The sequence below is a fragment of the Crocuta crocuta genome, unplaced genomic scaffold, assembly GCF_008692635.1.
Source record: "Crocuta crocuta isolate KB4526 unplaced genomic scaffold, BGI_CrCroc_1.0 scaffold831, whole genome shotgun sequence".
Lineage (NCBI taxonomy): Eukaryota > Metazoa > Chordata > Mammalia > Carnivora > Hyaenidae > Crocuta > Crocuta crocuta.
This window is the reverse complement of record NW_027531990.1, coordinates 154,364-170,340: the sequence shown is the minus strand read 5'-3', so window position 1 is coordinate 170,340 and position 15,977 is coordinate 154,364. Positions and strand designations below refer to the sequence as shown.

At 33.6% G+C, this 15,977-nt stretch overlaps 1 long non-coding RNA gene across 3 annotated transcripts in view; it reads left to right on the top strand.

Annotated features, from left to right (window-relative positions):
- Positions 1 to 15,977, top strand: part of LOC144240679 (uncharacterized) — a 294,755-nt gene that overhangs the window by 161,473 nt on the left and 117,305 nt on the right. The window contains exon 5 of one of the 3 annotated variants that reach the window (XR_013337802.1): positions 11,231 to 11,273. The exons of 1 other annotated variant lie outside the window; for it this stretch is intronic. This is a non-coding gene — a long non-coding RNA (uncharacterized LOC144240679). Of the gene's footprint in view, positions 1 to 2,540; positions 2,603 to 11,230; positions 11,274 to 15,977 lie in introns of those variants that run through there. One more of the 3 variants, XR_013337804.1, reaches the window with a different exon arrangement.

The window sequence follows — 15,977 nt, the reverse complement described above, 5'->3', positions numbered from 1 at the left end:
AGAGGACATCCAGATGGCCAACAGACACATGAAAGGATGCTCAGCATCCCTCATCATCAGGGAAATACAAATCAATACCAGACTGAGATACCACCTCACGCCAGTCAGAGTGGCTAAAATGAACAAATCAGGAGACAATAGATGCTGAGGAGGATGTGGGGGAAAGGGCACCCTCCTACACTGTGGGTGGGAATGTAAACTGGTGTAGCCCCTCTGGAAAACAGTGTGGAGGTTCCTCAAAAAATTAACAATAGAACTCCCCTAGGACCCAGCAATAGCACTGCTAGGAATTTATCCAAGGGATACAGGAGGGCTGACGCATAGGGGCACATGTACCCCAATGTTCACAGCAACACTCTCAACAGTAGCCAAAACATGGAAAGAGCCTAAATGTCCATCAACTGATGAATGGATCAAGAAGATGTGGTTTATCTATACAATGGAATACTACATGGCAATGAGAAAGAATGAAATCTGGCCATGTGTAGCAACATGGATGGACCTTGAGGGTGTTATGCTGAGCGAAATAAGTCAGGCAGAGAAGGACAGATACCATATGTTTGCACTTATAGGAGGATTAGGAGGAACTTAACGGAGGACCATGGGGGAGAAGAAGGGGAAAAATAGTGGGGGAGAGGGAGGGAGGCAAACCATGAGAGACTCTTGAATACTGAGAACTGAGGGCTGATGTGGGTGGGGGAGAGGGGAAGGGGGCATTTGTGGAGATGAGCACTGGGTGTTATATGGAAACCAACTTTGCAATAAACTATGAAAGAAAAAAAAAGTAGGTACATATTTTTTTAGTTAGAGATTCATTAAAATACACCAGGCCTTCACTGTCATTTTCCCCTCTTAGCAAACTTGTTTAGCTATAAGCAATAGAGAGTAGGCAGACCAAGAAGAAAGTTGAAGCCTAGTGCTTTTACTACTATCGTGGGGCTAGAACAAAACCATTGATGATCAGGGTATCAAAGATAGGTAAAACCTGAGAGACTAAGGCTCTGAAGAAAAGAGAACAGAGAGGATAGCTCAATATTTGTTTTATCTGTATGGAATAAGAGGCCATGGCAAATAGAAAGCGAAGGCTAAGAGCCCTGGAAAGTAAGCAGAATCTTTGGGTTTCTTACAGAATCGGGGTTTTAAAAGCTAGAGTTTAGAGCCACTCATACTGGGCATGCTGTAATCAATATTCCAGGTATCTAGTTGAGTGACCTAAAAACTATGTACTCCTAGTAAAGAAAAACCATAAATAGACCAGTCCCTGTGAAGTCTGAATTTCAGATTCTAGGACAACTATTAAAATTGTCAGATGAAAATTAAATACTTTCTGGGAAAAGATAACGTCATTCAGAAACTCTAAAATTATTTATATACAGTTCAAGAAGAGTATGGGAAATAGTCACATATCATTCGTGAGTGTATAAATTATTTAGTACACGAAAAACTATTCGATATCCAAATGCAATATTAAGTTATCTAAATCAACAAAAGTACAGCCAACAAAAATAGATCTACCTATGATCAAGATTTGGGAGTTACTAAAAACATTAAAGCAGCTATAACTCACTATATCTAACATTAAAACTTTCCTTAGAGAACTGGAACACAAAAAATAAATTGGATAATCGAGAAATAAGAAAAAAATAAAGTGATAAATAACTTAATGGTTTTAACAGCAGACTGGAAGAACAACAGATAATTAATAAACTATGAGGTAGGTTAGTGCAGCTAGGAAGGAAAAGGATGGAAAATGGAGAAAAGAGCATAAAAAACATTTGGTACAAAAATGGATCTGTCAACCATCCTGACTAAAGTACCAGGAGATAGGGCAGAGAGGAGTGAAGCAGGACAAAAGAAAGAATGAATCCAAGATTCAGGGGGAGAAACAGTCTTCAAATATGATGAATAAAAGGAAACAACACATAGAAAAAATTCTTGTAAATTGTGAAGAAAAAGGATAAAAACAAAATCTGAAAAGCAGACAGAGAAAAAGCATCCTTATCTTCAAATGGGCAAGAATGAGATTGATGGGTGAATTTTCAAAAGAAATATCTGTATGTGAGATTGTTATATCCTTATGTTTTATTGTATTTAATTTTTAAAATTTTTATTTATTTCTGAGAGAGACAGACAGCCTGAGCAAGAGAGGGTCAGAGAGAGAGGAAGACACAGAATCTGAAACAGTCTCCAGGCTCTGAGCTGGCAGTCAGCACAGAGCCTGACGGGAGGCCAAACCCACCAACTGAACCTTGAGATCATGACCTGAGCTGAAGTTGGACGCTTAACCGACTGAGCCACCAGGCACCACTGAATTTTATTTAGATATAGTTTATTAAGTATTAACCTAGCTTACCATATTATGTCAGGCAATAAGTATTTCTTTTAGGAGTGTGATAATCTTGTGCTATAATGTCTTTATTCCTCTCCAGAAATAAGAGTTTTATTAGCCCAGCTGCTGAGTGTTGCTGGCATCCAGCATTCAGCTGTCAACCCTTCTCAGAGATTACTTCCTTAACGCTGCATGATTGCCTCACTTGCAGATCATCACGAAAGGTCATGACCTCATGCCTGATTGGTTCACATCAAGTGATTGCTCAACACTGGGTAAAAATATCCTGCTTTCTCAGCTCATCTCTGGACATCTCTGATGGATCTCCCCATCTTCAGCCCCTCTTGCAAAAATGGCTAAGCCATTCCATTTAAATGGCATTGCAGCTTGACTCCTTCCTCTGAGGCAGCTTCTTTTCTCCTCATCAGAGTCTATTGGCCCCAGAGAAGTCTTTAATACATCTCCTGCTCTCAGCTTTCTGCCCCAGAGTCTAATTCTGGAAGAAACCAACCTGTGACAAGTAGGTTCCATAATTTTTTTTTCTGCTCATTGGGGCACACCTTATAATGCTTAAATTGAAATAATTTTTGTCTTATATTTCACCTGTCAAGCTATTTATGATGTCTTGTAGTAGATATTTATATAGAAACCAGAATAAAATTTTATGGCCAAGTCATAATACTACATTAAATAGGAATAATAGAGTGTTAAAGGAACAAAGATATACAGGAGTTGCAAATTAGAACTGTCTCTGTTCAACTAAGTGTATCAGCCTGGTACAGGTGTATACATTTGGCAGTAAATAAAAGGGAATTGATTTCCAAGCATCTGCATCAGTTTTAAGGAGGTATTGACTATCACTAAGAAAAGCTTTTTTGAACTCTCAAAAGTTCATAAATAATAGAAGTCAAACCAGTGAATCACTGAAGTAATAATTAGTAAAGTTTTGAACACACCAGAAAGACACTTGGTGAACAAGGAGTATTCAAATCAAACGTGGAATGAGGCTCAGGAGTGTATTGTTCTCAAAAAGCATATACAGCGAGGAGGCAGCGATCATTTGTGCTTCTTAGCGATTAGTTATAATGTCAACATTTTCTTTAAATGATAGGAATTGGTTAGAGGTTACTTTATGTCATTTTGGGGAAACAGTTTAAGTTTTGCTTATCATTTCCAGAGGCATAAACAAGAAATGACCCAGGTCAAATTAGTCTTACCAAATAGTTAAATGTAAGCTTTGCTTGTGTGATTAAATTGGTTTTGTCTGCTCAGGGAATTTTTCAAGGCTGGTATCTATTTTTATTTAACATACCAATGATGTCACAAGTATTGAGCAAGCTAGAACAGCAGTATGCAGTTTAGAAGAATATATTTATTTTCAATAGTGGTGTTGTCTTATATTTTTCTTTTTATTGCTTAGCATTTGAGAACTACAGCACTAAATATTTTTACTTTTACGATGAAGTTTGTATTAACTATTTTGAACAGTATTAGTGAAGTATAATTTGCATACTATAAAATTCACCCATTTATGAATTGCAATTCAAAGGTTTGTTTTTTTTTTTATTAGTATATTCAAAGATAGGTGTGGCTATCCCCACTATCAGATGTAGAACATTTTAATCACCTCAGAAAGAAACCCTGTATCCAATGACTATCATCCCTTTATCCTTTCAATCCCCAGGCTCATCCCTAAGCAACCACTAATCTACTTTTCATCTCTGTATATTTTTCTGTTCTGGATATTTCATATTGATGCAGTCATCTAATAGGTGATATTTTGTGACTACCTTTACTTACCATAAGTTTTCAAGATTTATTCATCTTGTAACATACATCAGTATTTCATTCAGTTGATGTCTAAATATTCCATAGTATGGGTATATCATATATTGTTTATCCATTTTCCCTTCCATTCTGATTGTTTCCACCATTGGCTATGTAAATAGTATTGTTATAAGCATTCCTATGTAAGCTTTTGTGTGAACGTATGTATTCATTCATACAATGAATGGGTGTATACCTACAAGCAGGATGACTAGGACATATGGAAACTCTATCCTTAACCATTGCAGGAACTACCAGAGAATTTTTCAAAGTAACTGCAGCATTTTACCTTCCCACCAGCAATGTATCAGTATTCTTTTTTCTCTGTATCTTAAACAACATTTGTAGCTGTCCTACTACAGGACTATAACCATTCTAGTGGATATGAAAGTTTGAAGTAGCATCTGACTTTGTTCTGGATTTGTATTCCCCTGGTGACTAATTATGCCCAGCATGTGTTTGTGTGCTTATTGACCATTTGGCTCTTTCTGGAAGAAATATTTATTCAGATCATTTGTCATCTTTTCATTGGGTTTTTTGCATTTTTATTATTGATTTGTAAATGTTCTTTATATATTCTAGATACAAGGCTCTTACCAAACATATTATTTGCAAAAAATTTTTCCCTGCTCTATGGGATTTCTTTTCACTTTCTTGATGATGTGTTTGAGGTACTAAATTTTTAATATCGAGGAATCAAATTTATCTATTTTTTTGTTTGTTGCTATATTGTGTCATTTCTAAGAAAACATAAAGGTAAATCTCTGAGTTGTATAGTTTCCACTCTTATATTTAGGTTTTTGATCAATTTTGGTTAATTTTTTGTAGATGGTGTGAGATATGAGACTTCATTAGTTTGTATGTAGCTATTGAATTGTCCCAGAACCATTTATTTGAGAAAAGCCTATTTTCTCATTAGACGATCTTGGCACCTTGGAGAAAATCAATTGATCATATGTGTGTGGACGTTTTGCATGTTTAATTCTATTTCATTGATCTATATTTCTGTCCTCATTATCCATACAACAGTTTTCATTGGCACTGCTTTGTAGTAAGATTTGAAATCAAAAGTTTGGGGTCATATAAATTATTTTGTTTTTCAAGATTGTTTTGGATATTCTGGGTTTCATTACAATTCTATGTGAATTTTAGATCAACTGGTTTATTTCTATGATGGAGTAAGCTGTATTTCTCTGACAGAAAATGTGTTGAATCTGTAGTTAAGTTTGAGGAGTATTGCTATCTTCACAAGGTAAGTCTGTCCATAATGGACATGGGATGTCTTTCTGGTTATTTAGATATGATTTAATTTCTCTCAACATTTTGTTGTTTTCAGATTATAAGGTCTTTACTTCCTTTGTTAACTTTATGCCTAGTATTTCTTCTTTCTATACTATTGTGAAAGGAATATTTTTTTAAAAATCTCATTTTCAGATTGCTCATTGCAAGTGCATAGAAAGATTATATGCATGAAAATATGGTAGGGGATAATTATTTTTGCTTACTTAAAAGATTTCAATGACTCAGTAACACGAAGTCTTCTGTGTTTTGGGTAGTGTATACCTTTTCTCAAGGAAAGGAACCAGATAAGACAACAAAGACTGTAAGCCTGAAAGAGATTTTGGTTAAAAAAAAGTCTTTACAAATAGATATGAATGTAATGATTACAATGTATGAAATAAGCTTTATGAAATGTATGAAATTTTTTAAGTAAAAATATTATTTTCTACTTACCCCCTCAATTATTCAAAATATGTAAGTACTAGAAGGCATGAATTTTGATTGTCACTGGAAATTTAAGTGAGTCTAATTCCTGTCTTTAAATGCATTCTTATTTAATTTTCCTTGTCATTCACTGAATTATAAGCCATGTGAGCTAAAGGATTGTTTTGTTTACTCTTGCATGATACCAACACCATAGTTTATAACATATAGGAGTGATACAGAAGTATCTTATGGAGCTTTTGAAAAGAATTTATTTTTAGTCTGAAAGTTAAGAGAGAGTATGGTAAGCAAAATAAAGATGTTCACATCCTATTCTTGGGAACCTACAGATATGTTACCTTACTTGGAAAAAAGGGTTTTAGCAAATAAGATTATATGAAGTAATTTGGGATCGGACCTTTATCTGAGATTATCTGGTGGACCTAGGTAATCACAAGGGTTTTCCAATAAGTAAAAACAGGAAGGCAGTAGAGTCACTGTGAGAATGATGTGATGTGAGGAAGACCAGACCAGCCACTTCTCACTTTGAAGACAGAGCCAAAAGCTGGGAGAAGTCCAGGCAGGCTCTGGAAGCTACAGAGGCAAAATATGGATTCTCTCCTACAGCCTTCAAAAACAGTGCAGCCCTGCCAAAGTCATCACTGTACCCAACGAAACTCAGTTTAGACTTTTGCCATACAGAACTGTAAGACAGCAAATTTATGTTGTTAATTTTTTTTTACATTAGCAATAGGAAATGAATTCAATGACTAAGAGTTAGGCATTATGGTCTTGTCCGGGTAGAGCAATTGCCATGTGTCAGGAATGCAGAGAAGAGAGAACCGCCATATTCCAATTCTAAAAGTAGTGTAATATGGTTGGAGCATCGACTTAAGTCAGGAGAAGTGACTGAAAGCAGAAACCAGCTAATGAAGAATCTTGTAAATCTTGTAAGGAACTGAACTCTTATTAAGGACAAGGAGAGCTTCTGAAAACTTTTCGAGCAGGGAGCAACTTGATCTGATTTTTGTTTTATAAAGGTCATTATGAATCCAGTGAAGATTAATGGTAGCCAGAATTACATTTGGCTGTTGTTAACATTCAGACCCCAGATATTAATGACCAAATTAGGGTAGATGCTGCTGTCATTAAGAGGATGAAAAAGATAAAGACTTAAAATCAAGTGGCATCAGGGTGGCTCAGTCGGTTAAGCATCCAACTTCTGCTCAGGTCATGATCTCACTGTTCATGAGTTCCAGCTCTGTACTGACAGCTGGAGCCTGGATATTGTTTCAGGTTCTGTGACCCCCCTCTCTCTCTGCCCCTCTCCCACTCCCTCTCTCTCTCTGTCTCTCAGAAAATAAATGTTAAAAGAAATAAAAAGAAAAAAAAGAATTAAGCAAACAGAATGAAAATGGTGGACAAAGAGATAACAATGTTGATATCAAGTGCTCCTTCTTGGACATTGGTGGGTAGTAGATGGGAAATAGGGGTCTAGGAAAATAGCAGTTAAGTTCATTGATGGATTTATCAAGTAAAGGTATTTCTAAGCTGATACTCTAATTTAGATATATGCATATGAACAACAACAAATGGAGGTTCATGTCTGAATATATAAAAGGTAATGGAAACAGGAAGGATATATTGTATACTTGGCCAAAAAACCCAGCAGAGATATGGGCTAAGACCCATACCATAACTCTGGGAACGGTAATATTTAAGGGATTATTTAATCCTAAATTTTAATCTGATTGTGTCATTTTTGCTCTGTTGTACAACAGGCTTTAAAGCAGAGAAAATAGGCTATAAACCATGTCTCCATATTGATAGGTCAAATTCTTTAACTACTTTGAAACCATTTTCCTATTTTTAAATAAGTGTAACAATTTCCAATTCGGTGTTTGTGCAAGAACAAAATTGGGTAAAGTATGTACAATGACTAGCAAATGAATGATTTATAAAACTTGCAGCCGATTTAGTGACATTTTGTTATGATCACTACACAGTGGCATTTATTTGTTTCTTTGTTTTATAACTTAAGCATAGTTGACACACAATGTTACATTAGTTTCTGTGTAAAACTTCTTGATTCAACAAATCTATACATTATGCTATGCTCATCACAAATGTAACTACCATCTGTAACCATACAATACTATTATGAAGTCATCATTGACTACACAGTCTTTGAGCTGTCCCTTTTTTCCCCATTACTTATTCATTCCATAACTGGAAGGTTGTGTTTCCATTCCCCTTCACTTGTTTTTCCCCTCTCTCCACCCTTACTCCTCTGGCAACCATAAGTTAGTTTTCTGTATTTATGGGTCTGTTTATGCTTTTTGTTTCTTTGTTTATTCATTTGCGTTGTGTTTTAGATTTCACGTATAAGGGAAACCATATTGTATTTGTCTTTCACAGTCTGAGTTATTTGACTTGGTATTATGCCTTCTAGTTCTGTCCATGTTATCACAAATGGAAAGATCTTATTCTTCTGTATGGCTGAATAATATTCCATCAAATGCACTTTTCTTACTCTTAAATAATGAAATGGCAAAGCCCTACATATAAAATTTGACTTAATCTATTTAATCCATTTTTATGGAATCATGAGCAATGATATAAAACACATCTATCATTCTGGGAAATAAATCAGTACTTTATATTTGTTTTGACATAGGATATGTGTTCCAATTAGTGCACTGCTTGAGGTTAACTAAAACCTTACAAAGTTTGTTATTAAAAACACAATTAATAGATTCAGGAATGAAAGAAATAAAGCCTAGCACAGCAAGTTTCCTCTTCTATTCTTTTTAATTTCTGTGACTGTGTTGTGTAATTGTTAAAAATTTGATTGATCACACCTTTCCTTAAAGGTATCAGAGGTTTTAAACGTAATTAATGACCTATTATCTTCCACAAATATAATTTATTGATTGTTTTAACTCTCCCATATAATATTCTTCTAATTACTATAGCCTAGACATTTAATAACACTCCATTTCCTCTGTTACTATTAGAATTTTTGTTAGGCTGCAGTTTAGAATCTAATTATTACAGGGGCGCCTGGGTGGCTCAGTTGGTTAAGCGTCAGACTTTGGCTCAAGTCATGATCTCACGGTTTGTGGGTTCAAGCCCTGCATCGGGTTCTGTGCAGGCAGCTCAGAGCTTGGAGCCTCTATCAGATTCTGTGTCTCCCTCTCTCTCTGCCCCTCCCCCGCTCATGCTCTGTCTCTACTTGTTTCAAAAATAAATAAAAACTATAAAAAATATAAAAAAGAATCTAATTATTATATATCATTTCTTCAATTATAGTGTAAGATCTTTAGCTATAGCAGTTATGCATAATCATTATGTAGTATATTTCACAGTTGCAAGGCAAAAGTGTATACATAATAGATATGTTTTGATTAAGATTAAGAAATATGCATAATCCCAGGTATTTTTTTATCTGAGCAAGCATATAAGAGTACTGGCCTATAATTTCTCATTTTTTATTGTTTTTTANCCCGAAAAACCTTTCTTGAATATATGTGGAATAAATGCATTCAATAACCCAAAGAAAGCAAAATCTACAAATCATAATTCTTGTGTGGAATTAAAATTTAAAGTGTGTATATGCACACTTTCCAACACGGGCCTACACAGGGGCATGTACATACACCTATACATTTATTGTCTGCCCTCTTTGACTTCCAAATAAAGATAGAGGGGAAAAGAGTTGAAACTTTGGCCAGAATTTATATATATATGTATATATGTATATGTGTATACACATATATATATATCTTTTTCTCACACTGGTTGCTGTACAAGTTGACAATTAAAACCTGTTCCCATAGGATCTTTCAAACTACTGTGTATCTCATTAGTTCTAGAGTTGTTAGTTAAGAGGTAACTTTAATGATACACAGAAGAAGAAAAAAAAACCTCCTACAGTAGATGCAAGCCTATAAATAGTGCTTCTACAATTTTGTAATAAATGTATATCGTCTGACTGCCATAACAAAATATCCTAGACTGGGTAGCTGAAGCTCCAGGAATATATTTCTCACGGTTCTGGAGACTAAAAATCCAAGATTAATACCAATGTCTGTTGAGGGCTTTTTCCTTGGGTTGAAGATGGCTATGTCATCACATGATCATTTCTCCATGCAGGCAGGTAGAAACAGAGAAACCAAGTTCTGAGGTGTCCCTTCCTTAAGGGCACTAATTCCATCAGAAAGGTATCAGTCTAATGACCTCATCTAAACCCTATGACCTCCCAAAGGTCCCATCTCTAAATAGTACCACATCAGAAGTTAGGGTGTCAGTAACTGAATTGGAGGAGAATAATTGAATCTGTAGAATATATATTTCAAAAGCTGCTAAAACCTTCAGACCTTGACAACTTTTTCAAGCAAGAGCTAGAAACAAAGCAGTAAAAAATGAAGGTAGGTGTAGCTTCATGATCACAGATTTCACTGTCATGTTTTTAGGATGTTGATTAGAAAGTGACAGTTTATGTCACTAAGAACAGCTTGACAACAAAACACTAAACAGTATTCAAAGTTCTGTCTAGTAGGTTTATTCAGGGATCTAGGAGTGGTTGTGAGTCAATTATCTGCCAAATATCTATTATTTTAAGGTGATAAATTATTACTTGTTTTCCTCCATGACTGGAAATGATGATTTTAAATTAGTTTTTGAAATAAAAATTTTCATATGAAGTGAAATCAATAAGGGAAAGGGTTGATCAAGTCTTGACTAATTCACAGAATATATTTTATATAATCTGAAAAAAATTTAAAAGCTTAAGTAAAAAATGAGAATTTTTCAATAATATTAAAATATACCATCCTAAAATTGTAAAATATGTTCAGAAATAAAGGAAATATGAACACCAAAATGTAAAAATATGCAAAGTAAATGAACAATTCATAAAATAAATTAATAGATAAACATGTATTAAAAATATACTAAAATACCAACAGTTGCTTAAAACCAAAACATTTGTCAGGAAGATTATAAAAGAAATCCTCAATTTTTCTTAATGTGTAGAAACTAATCGTTTAGCATATTTTAAGCTTAGCATGGCTCTTATTAGTAACTGTTACCTGAACATTTTCTAAAATACAGAAATTTACAAGAGCTATTATGAGTTCAATTTAATGATTAAAATTGCTGTTTTTCATAAGGTTGTATCTTGTCATTTCATATTAGAATGAAGACATTTTAATATTTGTTTTCATGTTTGCAATTTGATGTGTCAGGTATTAGAGCATAATATTAAATTGCACTTTTCCATCCACATTGTTCTTGCTTCTTTCTTCTTCTATTTTGCTGTCATTTATTATACTGCATCTTCTTTAACATGCTAATTTTGGTTTATAGGTATTTCTTCTTTCTGGAGTTGGAAGAAAGTTGTCATTAGCAGGTGGGAAGTATTATTTTCATCATTTTTGTCATGTTGCAGTGTACCATAAAAATTGCTCATCTAATGAGGATTGACAGCAAATACAGAGAAATGCATTCTAGAAAATCAATTTAAAGGATCACTTTTCATTTATTATCTGATTGTAAAACACTATAATGATATTAGACATCATGTCAAAATTGGTGTAAATAAGTAATTCAAATAACCCAGTACTCTCTTAAAGCATTTTTAACTAGTTAGTATGACATTAAAAAGTAATTTTCAGTTGCTGTGAAAATAGTATGTCCAATGTTCAAATTTAAAGGGTAATTTAATATACTAACATGTGTATGATAGTTTCTAAGTCAGAGGTATCTGAATATATGCACATTTCTAACTTTATCACTTTTTAAAACCTCATATTTGGATGGATTTGAACTAACCCTACTCTAGAATTAATATAGGGGTTGTGGGATAGGAATGGTATGTCTTTAAATGAAAATACTTACATTTATTTTTTTCATACTTCTATTTAAAGCTAATCTTAATCTAGGCCAATAATAAGCTATTTTTGACTACTTTCTCTGAGACTTGAGAAATACACATGCATAATAAAATCCCATAGTGATAAATCATCCTCAGGTTAATTTCTTCATGTTGGGAGGAATAGTCATCTACACACCTGTTCTGATTCTCCAATCTGTTTACCTTAATAGCATTCTTTCATTATAGACCATATTCTTTTAAAGATCAATCTTTTTTCCATGCTTTTTGAAAGCTCATGACATTTACAAGAAGTGTTAATATTTCAGAATCCAGGATTAAATAGCAATATTTAATCACAGGGGCTTCCAAATGTATAATCATTATCATTAAGTTATATTAGACAATTTAAATAAAACTTTCATAATCTAAATGTGAATGTTATACCAAGGGATGGGGTTTTGCATTTTGTGTTGCAGTATTGGATACATGCTATAGAATTTTAAAAAAAAATTTTTTTGTATTTACTGAAATAATAAGGAAGCATTCACCAACATAGTAGATTAGCTTTCTCTGAGCATTATAAGTACCTGTAATAAAATTTAATTTTAATTTATACTTTTAATAAGTGTTAACATAAGGGATAAGAAGAACACTCACAAAACAGTGCATAGCATTAATCTTGAAATGGCAGCATTGCATTAAACCAGTGTGAGAACCTGTTGAGTTTAAAGGCAATCTAAAACTAGTACTGTGGAATGACACTTGAGTTTTCTTCAAGGTTGTTTTAGTGACCACTGACCTGAAGATTTAAAAAAAAAAAAAAAAGTTTCACCTGGTTAGTCACTGTTATCAACAGCTAGCTCATAGGCCATGTGTGTTCTGGTGACAGGCACTACTAACTCACACCATTTCCTTCCTTCACCAGAAATTGATTCCACACATGATCTGGTGGAATTTCAGAAAAGTAGCTGTAAATAGTACTTTCAGCTCAATGTCTAGGATTCTTTCTAAATGGTTTATATCTATGCCATCATGCCAAAAAAAAAAAAAAAAAAAAAAAAAAAGATAGTGGCCAAAGTAGCAGGCCAAGAAACCTCCATGGATTAACAAATTCTGCTTAGATAGGAGGGTATAAGCAAGACAGTGTAAATAAGGTTGTAAGATTTTTAAAAAATTGACTTTATATATTAACCCAGTCTTGAAAATTTCAACATCTGTAAATCTGCAAAATTTCTCTTGTTGTATGTGGTCACTAACTTAAAGAGGCATCTTAAATAATTTCCTAAAGTAAATGGAAATAGCTCATTCCCCAAGAATAGATGAGTGAGGCACCTGGAATCTATAGAAATGGAAATTTATTTGGAGGTCAACATCTGAGTGAGATGAGAAACATAAATTCATACATTCTATGCATAACAATAAACTTACTTTTACACATATTTTATACAGAAAATGCTTACATAGGTATTCTAGGGTTGTTTGTGGGACAGTTTAGGGTCTAAGCATAGAACTGTTCAGGTGTCTCATGTTTTCTTAAAAGTTAGAAAACAGAGTCTGAAAAGGAAAGGGAAATTAAAACTGGCTAATTTGTTTCCTACTGGAGTAGGACAGAGGGGATTATAACCACCTGGGGTAAATGCATCCCAGTTCATCTATGCTTGAAATGACCTCTCCTAGATTAGAAGGAACTTAACTGAGGAACAAGGGGGAGAAGAAGGGGAGAAATGGTGGGGGAAAGGGAGAGAGGCAAACCATGAGAGACTCTTGAATGCTGACAAAAACTGAGGACTGATGGATGTGGCGGGGAGGAGGGATGGGCATGGAGGAGGGCACTTGTGGGGATGAGCACTGGGTGTTATGTGGAAACTAATTTGACAATAAACTATTTGTAAAAATAAAATAAAATAAAATAAAATGACATTTGGAAAAAAAAAAAAGAAATGACCTCTCCTATAAGTTTGCTGAATTCCTATCTCTCAGACAAGAAGTCACTGACAACTTACAGAGGTTTGAGATCATGCCATGCAAAGAAATTAATTAATATATCAGTTGATTTGTTGCAAAGGAAATGAAAAGAATATCAATTCTGGGCTAACATTTATCTGCCTATTCCTCTTCTGTTGGTCCTTAATTGTTCTATGCTTTTTAATCCAAGGACTTAATTCAGTCTGTTATCTCTGTGGCCAAGTATCTTTAAAATAATAATAACCTAAAACAACATCATATTAAACACTCAACTTTTAAGGGAAGAAAAGAGAAAATATACAAACATGTAGTTTAAAATTGTAGAAACCTTCCTAAAACTTGTATTATAGTGCTATTATTTATACATCCTGTTTTGGGATAGATATTCAAATGTATTGTACAAAGTAGAAAAAATACAGATTTATCTCTACAAAACAAGTATCTACAGTTAAATAGTATGTGGATTATGTAACCCAAAACTATTATATTCAATCCATCAATTTTTGGGTATTACTCATATGTAGCTTCAAAAGCAGCATCAATTCCTACAACTTATTTTCTTTCTGAAATTCTTCTCCTTGAGGTATAAGCAAATGGATAATGCTACTTCGTTTTGAGGACAGTGACTAAAATGTTTTAGGTAGAATGCATATCAAAACTTATTTAGAATAAATATGAGAAGAATATACATATGTAAAGTCCATAAAGTTCTATGACACTAAAATTCACATGAAAATAAGCATTGGAGTTAATATGGAGACTTTAGGTGAAAATAATTATAGTTGAATGATCTCACTTTAATGTATATCTGAACAGCATGGTTAAGAGTTAAAAAGACTGGGTGTTCCTAAGTGGCTCAGCCAGTTAAGTTTCTGACTCTCAATATTGGCACAGGTCATGATTTCATGATTTATGAGAGGCCAGAGCTGCTCGAGATCCTTTTTTCTCTCTCTCTAAATAAATAAATATTTAAGTGAAAAATTAAGATGGTTTACAACAAAGGCAACCGATGCTAATATGATTGTATTCATCATATTTTAATGGCAATATTAATAAATCTCTATTTCAAACTGGTTTAAAATGCTCTGGGAAAGTTTTGGGAGGTTTAAAAAGCCTTGGGAAAAGTTTTCCTCGATTTCTAACCAAAGTGCCTTTGAAAACAGAAAATGAAAAAAATTAGTGATAGAATTTGAAATTTTCATTAATTAGAAAACTCCATGGCCAAATAGTAAAATAAAAACAGTAGACCAAGATATTCCATTTATAAAATTGCACATCTCAAATAAGTAGATATAAATAAGCTTCTGGATTATAAATACAGGTAATAAATTATTTGCTAAATTCTATGTAAGCTTTTTGAGGATCTGGATGAAATGGATTATTTTCTAAGATTAGAAATTATATAAACTGATTTAATATTAGCTAGAGGGATAATGGACTAGAGAAATAATTTTTGAAGGCTGAAAATATGACAAAGGCAACTAATATTATTATATCTGTCATATTTTTGGAACAACATTAATAAATTTACATTTCAAAAGTTTAGTTTAAAATGTTCTGGATAAAAGCTCAACATTCACCAGTTGCAGACAGTTTCAGAAGAGAAATTTATAAAATTTCTAAGAAATATTTAATTCCAGTATTTTCAAGCTTTCTGGGAGAAAAGCTATAACTAAAAACTTCTAAATTATTTTGAAACCAGAAATATTTATAATGCATTCATAAACTTACTACAATGTTGGGGCACCTTGATGGTTCAGTGGGTTAGGCCTCCAAGTTCAGCTCATGTCACCATCTAGCGGTTTGTGAGTTCAAACCCACTGTTGGGCTCTGTGCTGACAACTCAGAACTTGGAGCCTGCTTTGAATTTTGTATCTCCCTCTCTCTGCCCCTCCCCTGTTCGTACTCTGTCACGCTCTCTCTATCTCAATCTCTCAAAAATAAATGTTAACAATTGTTTGTTTAACTTAATGTTGAAATAACAAAACCAATCTCACTACTACTAATACTGGTGAAATAATTATTACTAAAAATTCAACAAACTTCTTTAAATCAGAAATGCAAACATGTTTCAATATTAAGAAATAAATTGAGTTCACCATAATAATGGGGTAACACAAAACTCATATAATCATGTATTTGAAAATTTATTTGGTGAGGTTCAAAAAAGAAAAGCGTTTTGATTTAAAATCTCTTAAATAAAAATAATGGCTATATAGACATTAACATATTAATTCATGACCTAGCATCATTTGCAATATAGTAACATAGGAA